This window comes from Eptatretus burgeri, chromosome 11 (assembly GCF_056783735.1).
Source record: "Eptatretus burgeri isolate ZD-2024b chromosome 11, Ebu_testis_v1, whole genome shotgun sequence".
In the NCBI taxonomy this organism is placed as follows: domain Eukaryota; kingdom Metazoa; phylum Chordata; class Myxini; order Myxiniformes; family Myxinidae; genus Eptatretus; species Eptatretus burgeri.
This window is the reverse complement of record NC_140971.1, coordinates 72,122,901-72,137,767: the sequence shown is the minus strand read 5'-3', so window position 1 is coordinate 72,137,767 and position 14,867 is coordinate 72,122,901. Positions and strand designations below refer to the sequence as shown.

General features: G+C 46.2%; 2 long non-coding RNA genes across 2 annotated transcripts in view; one reads left to right on the top strand and one right to left on the bottom strand.

Moving 5' to 3' along the window:
• LOC147017356 (uncharacterized) overlaps positions 1-11,388 on the bottom strand; it is a 43,492-nt gene extending 32,104 nt beyond the window's left edge. The window contains exon 1 of the long non-coding RNA XR_015049458.1: positions 11,175-11,388. This is a non-coding gene — a long non-coding RNA (uncharacterized LOC147017356). The remainder of the gene's footprint in view (positions 1-11,174) is intronic.
• Positions 2,591-14,867, top strand: part of LOC147017354 (uncharacterized) — a 51,677-nt gene continuing 39,400 nt past the window's right edge. The window contains exons 1-2 of the long non-coding RNA XR_015049459.1: positions 2,591-2,755; positions 3,652-3,776. This is a non-coding gene — a long non-coding RNA (uncharacterized LOC147017354). The remainder of the gene's footprint in view (positions 2,756-3,651; positions 3,777-14,867) is intronic.

The following is a 14,867-nucleotide window of genomic DNA, read 5'->3' as shown; positions in this document are numbered from 1 at the left end:
ATCCACTGTCTCGGTAAAGAGAGATGGGTCAATAAGAAGGGTGAAAAGATTCACAAAAAGGCAATGGCAACCAACTTTTTTAGTATCACACAAAATCAAAGTTCAGTTCCCTTTGTGGAAACGAAGAAAGTTGGTTGGTGTTTTTTTTTTAATGAACCATGACCCTTATCGACTGCAATCATTTATTTGCTGACCCATAAGGGTGAAATAGCAGGAAAGGCTCTTAATTATGCAAACGAATAAAGGAGTGTGTGTAAAACTCCAAAACCATGAGACCTCACATCCTTAAACTTTGCATGGATATGAAGGGAACTCCGAGGAAGTGCATGAGTGAAAATTGAGGGTTTGGGTGAATTAAAAAACCCCTTTTGAAGATAATTAACAGCCATATTTAATTATATCCTTTATCAAGATGCACCCTCAGTCAGCTCGCTCGCCCTCGCTGGGGTCTTAATTCGTCATTTCGTTCAGTCTGCTCAACAATGCATTGAGTTGAAACAGGCTGCAATGGTTTATTAACGATAAAGCTCTCAAAATGTTTTTTTCACTTTTCTCACTCATGTCATCGAATTCCTCATCTAAATACATTTAAATCGCTGTATACAGTTCATCATCTTGGTAAGTGCTTTAGTTTTCAAATTCGGAGTTTTAGCATTATATGATGTAATTTTTCACGATTTGCTCTCACAGATTAATTCAAGTATATAATAGAAATATAGTTTGAGTTTGGAGGATCGGATCATGCGGACTAAATAACTCGAAATCTGGAGTGAAATCTGAAAATGTTAAGAAATCACCGATGCTTAGTTTTTTGCGGGTATGTGCCATTACCAATCAGCTTGCTATTGCTTGCCAAGCCAGCCGTTCCTTATCAACCATTCCATTGAGGTGCTTGCTTGAGTGCTTAAGCCACTTGCCAAGTGCCCGACACTACTACAGTCAATAGCGCTACAGTTCATGTCCCAATCGGGATGTACAGTCGGCAGTTGCTGCAATCAAAGGTAGAGGTACGTAGACAGCACACACAGACGTGGTACACATGGGTAGGTTTGGATCTGTAAAGGGACTCTCCGCCGGTGTGTGTGCATGCTTGGTTACAGGCTCCGTGGTGGCAAAGTTTCATCCCATATCTTCTGATGATGATGAAGATGATTATGATGGGAGGTGGAGATTTTAACTTTTAAGCTCAGCAGCCTAATACCCGAGGGTATTAGATGCAGTAGTAAATGATATTTAATTATGGGGTAAAGGTTTATGTAATAGTGTGTGGTTGAAGGTCAAAAGTGTGGTTTACTCGCATTCGGTGGATATATTCAATCGTATGTTGTCCATCAAAGCCACGGACAACACAAGCGCAACAACAAGCCACGGACCATATACGCCGTCACAAAATCTTAAAAATTGAGATGAAAATGGCACGCATAGCTTTGGGAGTGGACACCATTTTCTATTGGGGGAAAGTACTGTGCATGCGGACACTGCAGAGCAAAGAATTGTGGGTCAATCTCGATTCATGGGATAGGAATCACAAACTAGTGTGAAAAAGCATCAAAATACCTTGGGGAAATCTCGTTCTGGGTTGAGAAAACCACGAGGTTAGCATGAGAGAAACCGGTGTGAAAGGGACGGAGGGATAAAGAACCGCGAGGTAAGAATTTTTTCCTTCGGAAAAGCAGTGTGGAGGATGAAATGGGTATGAAAGAGAAAGAGAGACAGAGAGACAGAGAGACAGAGAGACAGAGAGACAGAGAGACAGAGAGACAGAGAGACAGAGAGACAGAGAGACAGAGAGACATAGAGAGAGATAGAGAGATAGAGAGATAGAGAGACATAGAGAGAGATAGAGAGACATAGAGAGAGATAGAGAGATAGAGAGAAAGAGAGATAGAGAGACAGAGAGATAGAGAGATATAGAGAGACAGAGAGACAGACAGACAGAGAGACAGAGAGACAGAGAGACAGAGAGATAGAGAGAGATAGAGAGACAGAGAGAGATAGAGAGACAGAGAGACAGAGAGACAGAGAGACAGAGAGACAGAGAGACAGAGAGACAGAGAGACAGAGAGACAGAGAGACAGAGAGACAGAGAGACAGAGAGACAGAGAGACAGAGAGACAGAGAGACAGAGAGACAGAGAGACAGAGAGACAGAGAGACAGAGAGACAGAGAGACAGAGAGAGAGAGAGAGACACACACAGAGACGGTAGAGAGAAAGGGAGAAAGAATGAACGGGGGGGGAGAGAAAGAAAGGGAGTGGAAAATGCAGAGAACAGGGAGAAACAGAGAGCAGGCAAAGAAGGACAGAGAGAGGAAGGGGAAAGAAAAAGAGAGGGGGAGAGGGAAAGGAGAATGATAGAGAGGGGATAGAGGAGGAGGAGGTGAGATAGAGAGAGAGGGGGGGTAGAGAGAAAAATGGGAAGAGATAGAGAGTAGGTATAGATTGGGAGGGGATAGGGAAAAATAGAGATAGGGAGAGAGATAAAGAAAGGGGGAGAGAGAGAGAGAAAGGTTGAGAGATACAGATTCGGGTAAAGTGTGAGAGAGAAGAAGGGGAGGGAAAGGGGGAGTTCTTCTTTGGCTGAAAAAGCACTCGAGCTGCTTGTCATGGGAGAGGAATCTGAGGTGTTATCGCTGTGGAGCTGGTGCTGGGCTGACACGCCTGCTGCCTATCAGTGCCTCAGCGAGACGTGAGGGCAAGCTCAGAAAAAAGAAATCAAGAAAGAAAGGTTATCGTTTATAACGGAAGGAATCCAAGGTATGTCAGTAACTCAGCAGGATCTGCAGGTGAGAATGGGACACTTACTTTTAGCCAACCAGACTTTCCATGAAATGATAAAATCCTCTTTTATAAAAGGCTTACACGCACTGCCAATGGTACAAGATATTAAATAACAAAACCAAATACAATTATACACTTGACAAGAAAAGGAAAGAACAATTAGGGTTTTATAACACAAAGCACACGAATTGAGATATCTTCCAATATGTGTTCGTGCGTAAAATTACAAATATCGTTCATTCGGATACTTGTTATAACACCATTTCATCGAGCTAATCCCAAATCAAAATGAGTTATTTTATGAGGATTATCTCAGTTACGTTACAAACCATTACAAATGTTGTTGCTTGCCGTCAATGACATCCACCATATTCCACTCATGTACCTTTTGTGCATTAAGGAATTAGGAAGCTCTGTACCTTTATCCTCCTCGCTTTCTTTGGTCCAACAGCTACAACCTTCTATACAATGCCATTCCTGGCCACCTGTATGTGGTTTCTCATTTGCAATTTGGTGAATTTTTACCCATGTTCACTGTACCCGAGGTACATTGTTAGTGTGATTGAACTGTCTTCAGTAGTCATCACTCCACGAAATGCTCTCTCCAGCTTGAAAAATGAAACCATTCGAATCAGGAAATTAAAACCAAATACCAAATAGGTAAGCTGACCTGCATCGCCATGAGAACGTTACGGCAGCCAAATCTGTTTTGGTTGGTAGTCAGAGTAATAAAACTGCACTTGTGACATGGATAGCAGCATATCTCAGAGGGAGTTAATGTACTTTGTGTTTGTTCCAAGAATGAGTTTCAGCTTTTTCAACTTGGTTTGATTCCATATCTCACCACAAGCTGTCACCTTGGTGTTTGACAGGTCAGGTGTTGCATCAAGGAGTGCACCATGCAGTGGATGGGACATGAAGCTGGGTGTCTCATCCGCCATGAGCATTCGTTACCAGTGGACTTTAAAGATCCCACTGTATCTTTCGCTGAGAGTAGGTGAGTTCCCGCCAACACCCTCAAGCAATTCCCAAATTCCTGCTCAGACCCGATTGGAGGGAGGTGTGTTACAAAAACCCCAGTGAATGGACTGTGTATCTGGATTCATTGCTTCTGAACACTGATGGAAAAGACATCTGGGGCTTATGAATGTACAGGGTAAGTTAAAAAAAAATTTTCCGATTAATCATGTTGGGGTGGGTAGAATCTATGGGAGCTGTGAGAGCTGTTATAAATAATTTTTTTGTTTAGTTCCAAGATGACAAGATAAATTATATTCGATTGCTAAAAAGAGAAGCCTCCTTACATGTGTATGTATGTGTGTATATATATATATATATATATATATATATATATATATATATATATATATATATATATATATATATATATATATATATATATATATATATATATATATATATATATATATATATATTACATATACAGTTGCAGTTCTGTAAAACCACATGCCTCCACGGCAATGGCACACAACATACAGCAATCCCAAGGCAGTTATTTCAATAGTATGTGTTGTCGTCCCTTCCATATTTCTCATATGTAAGGGGGAAAGGTTGTGTGGGACTTTTTCAGTTCGACCTCTTATACTTCTTTAACCTTTAACGCTTGCAGTTCTTTCACGGGAAAGGGAAGGGTGATCGCCAAGACTGCAACAACTACCGAGGGGTGACGCTGCTCGCAGTGCTGGGCAAGGTCTTTGCTCGGATAATTCTTGATAGGGTTCGCCACCATCTGCTTGAGCACCAGCCTCCAGAGCAGTCAGGCTTTACACCAAAGAGGTCAACGATTGACCGTATCCTTGCTCTTCGGGTCCTCACCGAACGCAGACGAGAGTTGTGGCAGGGGCTGCTTGGAGCCGATGTTGATCTCTGTAAAGCGTTTGATTCAGTGAATTGGGATGCCCTCTGGAAGATTCTTGGTCTTCGTGGGGTGCCACCAATACTGATCGATCTGATGTCTGAGCTCTACTCTGGTACTGAGAGTGCTGTGAGATGTGGTGGTACCATCTCTGACTTATTTCCAGTTGTTACTGGAGTTCGTCAGGGGTGTGTACTGGCCCCCACACTTTTCAGCACTTGTATGGACTGGATTCAAGGGAGGATGTCGGAGAGATCAAGCTGAGTGCATCGTTTGGGAATGTCAAGATCTCTGACCTTGATTTCGCAGATGATGCAGTCATCTTTGCGGAGACTCTGGATATCCTTTTTGGGGCCCTCGAGGTGCTGAATGAGGAGTCGGAGCCGCTGGGATTACAGGTTTCCTGGGTCAAAACTAAGATCCAGGCTTTCAATGACATCTTGGATGATGCTGTCCTGTCTGTGCCCGTTTGTGGTGAGGATGTTGAGGTCGTGAAAAGATTCACTTACCTTGGCAGTGATATTCATGTCTCTGCTGGCTGTGAGTTAGAGGTCAATAGATGTCTGGGTCGGGCCTGGGGAGTCATGGATTCACTAGATAATGGGGGTGTGGCACTGCCGGTACCTGTGCAGGATGACGAAAGTCCCAGTCTTCAGGTCCTTGGTGCTTCCAGTCTTGCTCTATGGATGTGAGACTTGGACTCTGACCAAGCATCTGAGATGGAGACTTAATTCCTTTGGTACCAGGTTTCTTCGGAGAATCCTTGGCTATCGCTGGTCGGACTTTGTGTCCAATGAGCGGTTGCTGAGAGAGAATCAAATGAGATTTCTTACCTGCATAGTCCGTGAGCGTCAGTTGCGGCTGTATGGACATGTGGCTCGTTTTCCTGATGCTGATCCTGCTCACCAGATTCTCTCAGCGAGGGAGTCTCGTGAGTGGAGGAGGCCAATGGGCCAACCATGTGCCTCGTGGTTGTAGCAGGTTGATCGGCATCTCAAGGAGATGGGGATGGGCCTGGCATCTGCCTGGGAATGGCTAGATGGAGGCCCCTGGAGTACCGGCAGAAAGTGGACGCAGCAACGAGCTGTTCTGGCACATGCTCCCGACCCATACCTGCCCTGACTCTTTGCTGCATCTCTTTCTCTCACACGAAACATGCAAGCAAGCACGCACGCCAATTACCGTAAAATTCGGACCATTGAGCGCATCATCATATAAGCCGCATCCCCTAAATTAAAAATTAAAATCTGGAATTTAAACACACACAAGCCGCACTGGTTTATAAGCCGCAAATGTTGCACAAAAAAACCAAGCGCAAAAACGTCCGAAAATTAGCCACAAAAGGTGATCGATCTTGCTTTGAGTCTAATCTGAACAGTAGAAACACCCCCACCATCCACTCTCTGTGTGTTAACCCAGTCTTCAAGTTCGTCTTCCAGTTCGGGCCATCGGCATTTCCTACCACTGAAAGCCTTTGTTGGTGGTGGTCGTATGGCAGCTTAGCTGCCGGCATAGCTATCATTTATTGAAGCACGACTGTGTCGCTGATGCACTGCCCCTCTACCAGTACACACGCTGGAACTGGTACTCATTTTGCCGACCTCGGAAGGATGACAGGCTGAGTCAACCCCCTGGTGCATTAATTCAGTGGCCGACAGGGCTTGAACTCAGGACCCTAGGATCCAAAGCCACCACCCTAAAGGGGCTCTCACACCTTGACGTTTTAGCCAGCATATGGCAAGGTATCAAAATGTATGTAAAACACTGGCATACGCTGAACTATTGATGGTTTTTTAAAGTTTTGGGTGTATAATAACGTGTTGGACGTATGCAAAACGAATTAGTAACGTACACAGAACGTTTCAATCACATATAGATAACTTGTACCAATGAATGCTGAGCGTGTTTTCGGCGTTCACAACCTATGCCCAACGATAGTCTAACTTATGCATAGCGCGGCAGCGTATCGCCGACAATCACGTGGCGTAGGCTATTAAAAGGCTGCGGCTCGACGATTCAAATCATAACCGCACTAGACATTGAAGTGTGAAGCCGCTGTCACACCTTGACCTTTTAGCCAGCGTATGCCGACGTATGAAAAATTTGCTGAACCAAGCTGGCACACGTCGACTACGTTATGGGTAAGTTTTGCATCCGTTAAGAACACGCTGGCATACGTCGTAGTACGCTAGCATACGTCGTCATACGCCGAGTTCGTCGAGAAATTTTCAGCATGTTGAAAATTTCTCGACGTACTCGGTGTATGACATACGTTCCGCATACGCTGGCCATAAGTTGGAGGCACGTTACGCGATCGTTGACACACGTCGACACACGTTACTTGTACGTTACTCATAAGTCGAAACACGTCGACATAATGGTTAGTGTCAGTGTTCCAGACTCCCGAGTTTTTTTGTTTTTTTTTCTTCGTATGACGGTGATGTTGACACTTTGATTTCTAGTGCGGTTATGATTTAAATCGTTGAGCGGAAGCCGATTACTTATATTATATTATAACCGCACTAGAAATCTAAGTGTCAACATCACCGTCATACCGAATTTAAAAAACTAAAAAACAAAAACCAGGGAGTCTGGAACACTGACGCTAACCATTACCTTGACGTGTTTCGACTTATGAGTAACGTACAAGTAACGTGTGTCGACGATCGCGTAACGTGCCTACAACACGTTACTCATAGGTTAGAAATAAGTTTCGGGTACGCTAAACTTTACCTCGACGTGTTTCGACTTATGAGTAACTTACAAGTAGTGTGTGTCGACGTGTGTCAACGATCGTGTAACGTGCCTACAACTAATGACCAGCGTTATGCGGAACGTGCAAGTCATATGCTGGCATACGTTGAAAAATTTCAAGCATGGAAAATTTGTCTAACAGCTCAGCGTACTACAACGTATGCCAGCATACTACGACGTATGCCAGCGTGCTCTTAACGTATACAAACTTACCCATAACGTACTTGACGTGTGCCAGCGTTTTTGCCCAATTTTTCATGTCAGGCATACGCTGGCTAAATCGTCAAGGTGTGACCGCCTTAACCACCGAGCCAACACCAGGCTTAAAGGTCCCCTGACATGCCAAAGTACATAAATTTCATTTATATATGTCCTAGAGGAGTTTTTCATCGTGATTTCAGATCTGACAATGTTTTTTCACAATACTCATTCTGTAAAATGTAAAATTAAAAAAACAAACCTCTTCGGGAACGCCCCTAAAAATTCTCCTGAAAGGGGCGTAACCCACATGATGTCATATACAGGATGTCAAAGGCTGCACGTTAATTACTCGGGTTGGTGTTCTACGTGATTCTATTGGCTTGCTGTGTGTTTCCACATTTGATTGGTCGACTCAATCGCTTCGTTCATTTCTGCTTTAAAAAAATGGAACATTTGTTTTTGAATAATGGATGACATGCACTTTCACTTGTCTGGTAACGACAGTGAGTGTGAGAGAAATGGAGGATTTTGGTCTGAATCACATGGAGAATTGTCAGATAACGTAGTCGCGGGAGGTGAAGTTCAGGCAGCTGGAAATGAAGTACGGCCTTACCGAGCCCGAAGCAGGACAAGCAGAAGAAAATGGCGATGAAATTCCCGGAGTTCATGACGATCGGGAGGACATCGAAGGAAGACTCGGAAATAACAACTGGTTAGACTAAATCCTATTCGTCACTCAATAATGTAAATTCGACTTGCATACTGCTCGATATCAGAAATATTTTAGTGAGGTGACGTGAACAGCGCAGCGCAGCGGACACGTTGCTCCACGGCAAATGAATCACAAACAAGGCCGGCGCATGTCATCGGCCGTATCTCTCTGCCCATAAAACGAAGCAATCTCGCTATCCGAGAACGATGAAAACTTGTGTGCAGAACACACCTTGCGACACAATCATCTCGAGTAGTCCGATAAATCTGACGTTCTGTTGCATTTTTATTTATTTTATTCCTACTATCGTCATGCAGTACCAGTAGAAAACAATTAAAAAAAGAGATTAATAAAATAAAGCTACAGCACGTCAGATTTATCGGCCTAGTCGGACGGACGACGGATTTATCGGCCTAGTCGGACGGACGACGGATTTATCGGCCTAGTCGGACGGACGACGGATTTATCGGCCTAGTCGGACGGACGACGGATTTATCGGCCTAGTCGGACGGACGACGGATTTATCGGCCTAGTCGGACGGACGACGGATTTATCGGCCTAGTCGGACGGACGACGGATTTATCGGCCTGGTCGGACGGACGACGGATTTATCGGCCTAGTCGGACGGACGACGGATTTATCGGCCTAGTCGGACGGACGACGGATTTATCGGCCTAGTCGGACGGACGACGGATTTATCGGCCTAGTCGGATGGACGACGGATTTATCGGCCTGGTCGGACGAACGACGGATTTATCGGCCGGGTCGGACGGACGACGGATTTATCGGCCTAGTCGGACGGACGACGGATTTATCGGCCCAGTCGGACGGATGACGGATTTATCGGCCTAGTCGGACGGACGGCGGATTTATTGGCGTAGTCGGACTGACGACGGATTTGTCGGGCTAGTCGGACTGACGAGGGGTGTATCGGCCTGGTCGGACGGACGACGGGTTTATCGGCCTGGTCGGACGGACGACGGATTTATCGGCGTAGTCGGACGGACGACGGATTTATCGGCCTGGTCGGACGGACGACGGATTTATCGGCCTGGTCGGACGGACGACGGATTTATCGGCCTGGTCGGACGGACGACGGATTTATCGGCCTGGTCGGACGGACGACGGATTTATCGGCCTGGTCGGACGGACGACGGATTTATCGGCCTGGTCGGACGGACGACGGATTTATCGGCCTACTCGGACGGACGACGGATTTATCGGCCTAGTCGGACGGACGACGGGTTTATCGGCCTAGTCGGACGGACGACGGGTTTATCGCCCTACGGGGACGGACGACGGGTTTATCGGCCTAGCCGGTCGGACGACGGGTTTATCGGCCTGGTCGGACGGGCGACGGCTTTGTCGGCCTAGTCGGACGGACGACGGATTTATCGGCCTGGTCGGACGGACGACGGATTTATCGGCCTAGTCGGACGGACGACGGATTTATCGGCCTAGTCGGACGGACGACAGATTTATCGGCCTAGTCGGACGGACGACGGATTTATCGGCCTAGTCGGATGGACGACGGATTTATCGGCCTGGTCGGACGAACGACGGATTTATCGGCCGGGTCGGACGGACGACGGATTTATCGGCCTAGTCGGACGGACGACGGATTTATCGGCCTAGTCGGACGGACGACGGATTTATCGGCCTAGTCGGACGGACGACGGATTTATCGGCCTAGTCGGACGGACGACGGATTTATCGGCCTAGTCGGACGGACGACGGATTTATCGGCCTAGTCGGACGGACGACGGATTTATCGGCCGAGTCGGACGGACGACGGATTTATCGGCCGAGTCGGACGGACGACGGATTTATCGGCCTAGTCGGACGGACGACGGATTTATCGGCCTAGTCGGGCGGGCGACGGATTTATCGGCCTGGTCGGACGGACGACGGATTTATCGGCCTGGTCGGACGGACGACGGATTTATCGGCCTGGTCGGACGGACGACGGATTTATCGGCCTGGTCGGACGGACGACGGATTTATCGGCCTGGTCGGACGGACGACGGATTTATCGGCCTGGTCGGACGGACGACGGGTTTATCGGCCTGGTCGGACGGACGACGGGTTTATCGGCCTGGTCGGACGGCCAACGGCTTTATCGGCCTGGTGGGACGGACGACGGATTTATCGGCCTGGTCGGACGGACGACGGATTTATCGGCCTAGTCGGACGGACGACGGATTTATCGGCCTAGTCGGACGGACGACGGATTTATCGGCCTAGTCGGACGGACGACGGATTTATCGGCCTAGTCGGACGGACGACGGATTTATCGGCCTAGTCGGACGGACGACGGATTTATCGGCCTAGTCGGACGGACGACGGATTTATCGGCCTAGTCGGACGGACGACGGATTTATCGGCCTAGTCGGACGGACGACGGATTTATCGGCCTAGTCGGACGGACGACGGATTTATCGGCCTAGTCGGACGGACGACGGATTTATCGGCCTAGTCGGACGGACGACGGATTTATCGGCCTAGTCGGACGGACGACGGATTTATCGGCCTAGTCGGACGGACGACGGATTTATCGGCCTAGTCGGACGGACGACGGATTTATCGGCCTAGTCGAACGGACGACGGATTTATCGGCCTAGTCGGACGGACGACGGATTTATCGGCCTAGTCTAGACTCTTGAGTTGACAAGTACCTTGTATTAGCATGCACACAATGTACAAGTCAATGCGTAAGAGTCCCGAGGTTATGAGGCCTTGTAATAGGATAGATAAATTTGTCTTTCATCGTTGTGCAAACATTTTTTTCCCTTTTCTTTTATTACAGCATTTTGGCTGAATGTTAATGAATAGCAAGCCAATGGAAGCAGTACCTTCACTTTAGATGTCCATATTCTCCGACGATTCTCATCTTTCGGGAATACATGAAGGATTACACCGTCTTTGCTTGTATTGCTGCATCCTGCTGCGATACATCTTGCAGGCATTTTCGAAAGTACGGCTAAAACTCTTAAAAACTTTCGTGAAACAATCACTGGAACTAAGACGATTACAGAGATTGCACTAACATGTGCAAAATGCATTTGTACGTACTGTATAAGGCGCGCGACATCTCCACTCGAGTCGATCCACTCTGTGCGAGTTACTGTATGTGACGTCACGCTGAGATTCGCTGAAGTCCATTTTTTTTTTTTTTTTTAGGGGCGGGGCATAGCAAGTTGTGAAAGGCTCCAGAAATGATCGAAATATTGCTGTAATTATCCCATTTTTGATTAAAAAAAAAAAACAGGTGATTTCTTCACTGGGAAGGTCAAGTTAATTTATAAATAACTTTATTTTGCATGTCAGGGGACCTTTTAAAGCCTTTGTTGACTTTTTTCAGCGAGAAAGTTTGCCCCTCTGTGAGTTTTGAATTCCTCGTGTGGACCTCTTGTTTCTTCATACCATACTCTTACCAAATCAATATCTCTCTAAATATATTCCGAGGTCGCAAACTCATCACTGAAGAAATCAGGGAAACACACAAACAGCCACGGCGATCAGGGAAGACACTTGGAGTGTGGATTGAACTTTTTCTAGCTCAGCTGTGGTTTACCTTCATCATTCTACGTTTTTAAAGTTTCGGTTAACAATGCAAGGTAATAAACGTAAATATAAATACCATATAGATAAATAACGACGTCGATCCAAGTAAGAAGAATAACCTCTCTGCGATGAGTCAGGAAAATTGATTGACTTTCTTCAGGAAGAGGACTTTGACAGTGAGTTTTGAATTCACGAAGAGTCAAAACCAGTTTTGAAACCTAATGTGAATCTAAACATAGACTGGAGACTGACGACAACAACTTGATTTGGCCTGAACGCGTCATCGGGAAAACCCACAACATCAGAAAAATCCATAAACAAGCCGCATCGCCACAATGGTGAAAGGGAATCCCCAACGGAGCACCGAGGCCAAACACCAGTCTTGGTGAGGTTGAAATGAACTTTAATAACACACACGATACAACGTGCCCGGCGAGGCCAAACCTTCCACGATACAGCACCCCTGCACGGTAACCCCGTGCACCACGCTCGCACGACGGATTAAACCACGTACTCAACTGGCGCATCGTTATTTTAGCCGCAGACGTCGAAGTTGAGGGAAAAAGTCCACAACGCCATGTCACAATCCTCTGTCATTGCAAATTCCACATGTCCGCATGACTCCACAACCGCCGCAACTGCCCTATGGTCATCAAACTCTCAACATCTCAACAAACTGTCTCAGAGGACACGGAGGATACGTTGGTCTGGTTATTTCAGGGCATAACTCGAAGCACAAACGTGCGCTGGAGCTAGTTTAGGGATCTACGGGTGGCGCAGGTCGGGTCGGATATGGGAGCATGCGTGTAGCTGTGTCTACTTTCTGCCGGTACTCCGGGGCCTCCATTTGGCCATCCCCCAAGCAGATGCCAAGACCATTCCCATCTCCTTGAGATGTTGATCAACCTGCTGCAACCACAACACAAGGCACATTGACGGCCCATTGGCGTACTCCACTCACGAGGCTCCCTCGCGAAGAGAACCTGGTGAGCAGGATGAGCATCAGAAAAAATGAGCCACATGTCCATACAGCCACAGCTGATGCTCACAGACTATGCAGGCAACAAATCTCATTTGAGTGGGGTATTATGATTCATGATGATTCAAGTCATTGTAAATGTGCTTTTGACAATCAAAGATGGGCATGCGGTTCATGCCCATGGTGAAGTCTTGATGTGAAATTACATTCCATCTGGGACAAATGGATTGTCATGGAAGAACTTCCCATCCGACTTGTTTCATCTACACGGCTGTCACTTTGGGAAAAGCTGAAATCAGTATGGGTCATCAAACATCTGCCTTTGCCATTATCTTACAAGATATTATACAGAAAGCGGAAATAAGTCGTTTAAGACTTATTAATGGTGATTAAGTATAAAATATCGAGTTTTACTTTTTGGAAAATTTCGTTTAAAAAAAATTGTTTCCAAAGATGTAGAATAATAAATTTTGTTCATTGACTCGTTCTGTTCAAGAACTTTTCACCGACCCCTTGTAAATGTCCTGCATGAATATAATCTTCGAATGAGGCCTTAATATGTTTCTGATTTCTTTCAAACATGTGGTTTCCTGGGGTGCTTATGTGTAAGCATTATTTACTTATTTTTGTTTGCATCATCGAGGCTCGTGGAATAGCTAGAGCAGAAGGGAAGGGAACAAAATGGACAGGATGAAACACCAACATCAGAGTAGAAGTGAGAGTGAGATCAAGGGGTACAGGGGGGGAGGGGAGAAAGACATGCGGGTGAACATGCTGCACGCAAGCTGAATAAAACACAGCAAGAAGAGGAACGGGAAGCGGGGATGAAACACAAAAGGAACTAAAACGGTACTCCGTGGAGTGCATACCTCCACCAGGCTGAACAATTTACGTTTTGTATCCCACTGATAGGCCGGATCTGATTCTGGACCTGGACCAAAATCGAATTGGCTTGTTGTCACTTACCCAAATCATCCACAAACTTTTGGCATAATCCATCTGTAACTTTTTGAAATATCGTGTTGTATATCGTCTTTGGCCCTATCTCTTAACGGTGAAGAATCACTTTTAAAAATTCAAAATATTCTTGTATCCAGATTCGAATCTTCACCCAAATCTAATCAATCGTCCTTGTCACACACCCAACATGTCCACAAAATTTTGTCCAAATCTGTCCATAACTTTTGGAGAAATCTTGCTCAGAGACAGACAAACAGACAGACAGACAGACAGAGACGGGATGAAAACATAACCTCCGTCCACCTTTGGTGGTGGAGGTAACAAAACAACTGACAACGAACAAATGAAATGAGGTGATGGAGAATGGGTGGGGAGTCAGTGGGTCACAATAACCTGGAAAAGGAGAGTGCTTCGGAATTGGGTCATTTGGGGTAGAAGAGATCATGAGTGTGGGTTGGGGATGACCTGAGGTAGTGATTAACAGCAGTCTTTGAAGCCGTGGAGGAAATCCTTTTCAGTACAAAATCAATCGTAAGTGATCCTTGTATGTTCACAGTCATGTACCAGTACATTTATGGTTAGCATGTGTTGTACCAGCTTTCAGGCCTTTGGTAGATGCACACTTTGTGAAGTATGAGCGTGTGCAAGGTTTCTCAATTCATCATTGTTGGGCTCAAAATCATTCTGGTCCTGTTTGTGGATCAGTACATTAACAAACATGTTATCATTAGCAATTGAAGACAGTATTCTTCTGACTTGGTCCATCTTTTCAAAACTTCTCCTTGGTAAGTCCTTGTATGCACTTTACTTCCAATCGCTTGCGGGCCCAGTAGTCGACGGCTAACTACCATGCAGCGGGAAAGCAAAGCAGGAACCCAAAGAGAAAGGAACTTCAAAAGGTGAGTGAATTCTCCCTCCAGGTTGTCTCGGCTCAGTGAACGGCTGGCAAGCATGGCATATTGTGCAGCCCAATGTGCAGGTAGGTTACCATGCTGCCTGACCTGCAGTGCTACTTTACCGGTTTCCTTCCTGTGCCTTGTTC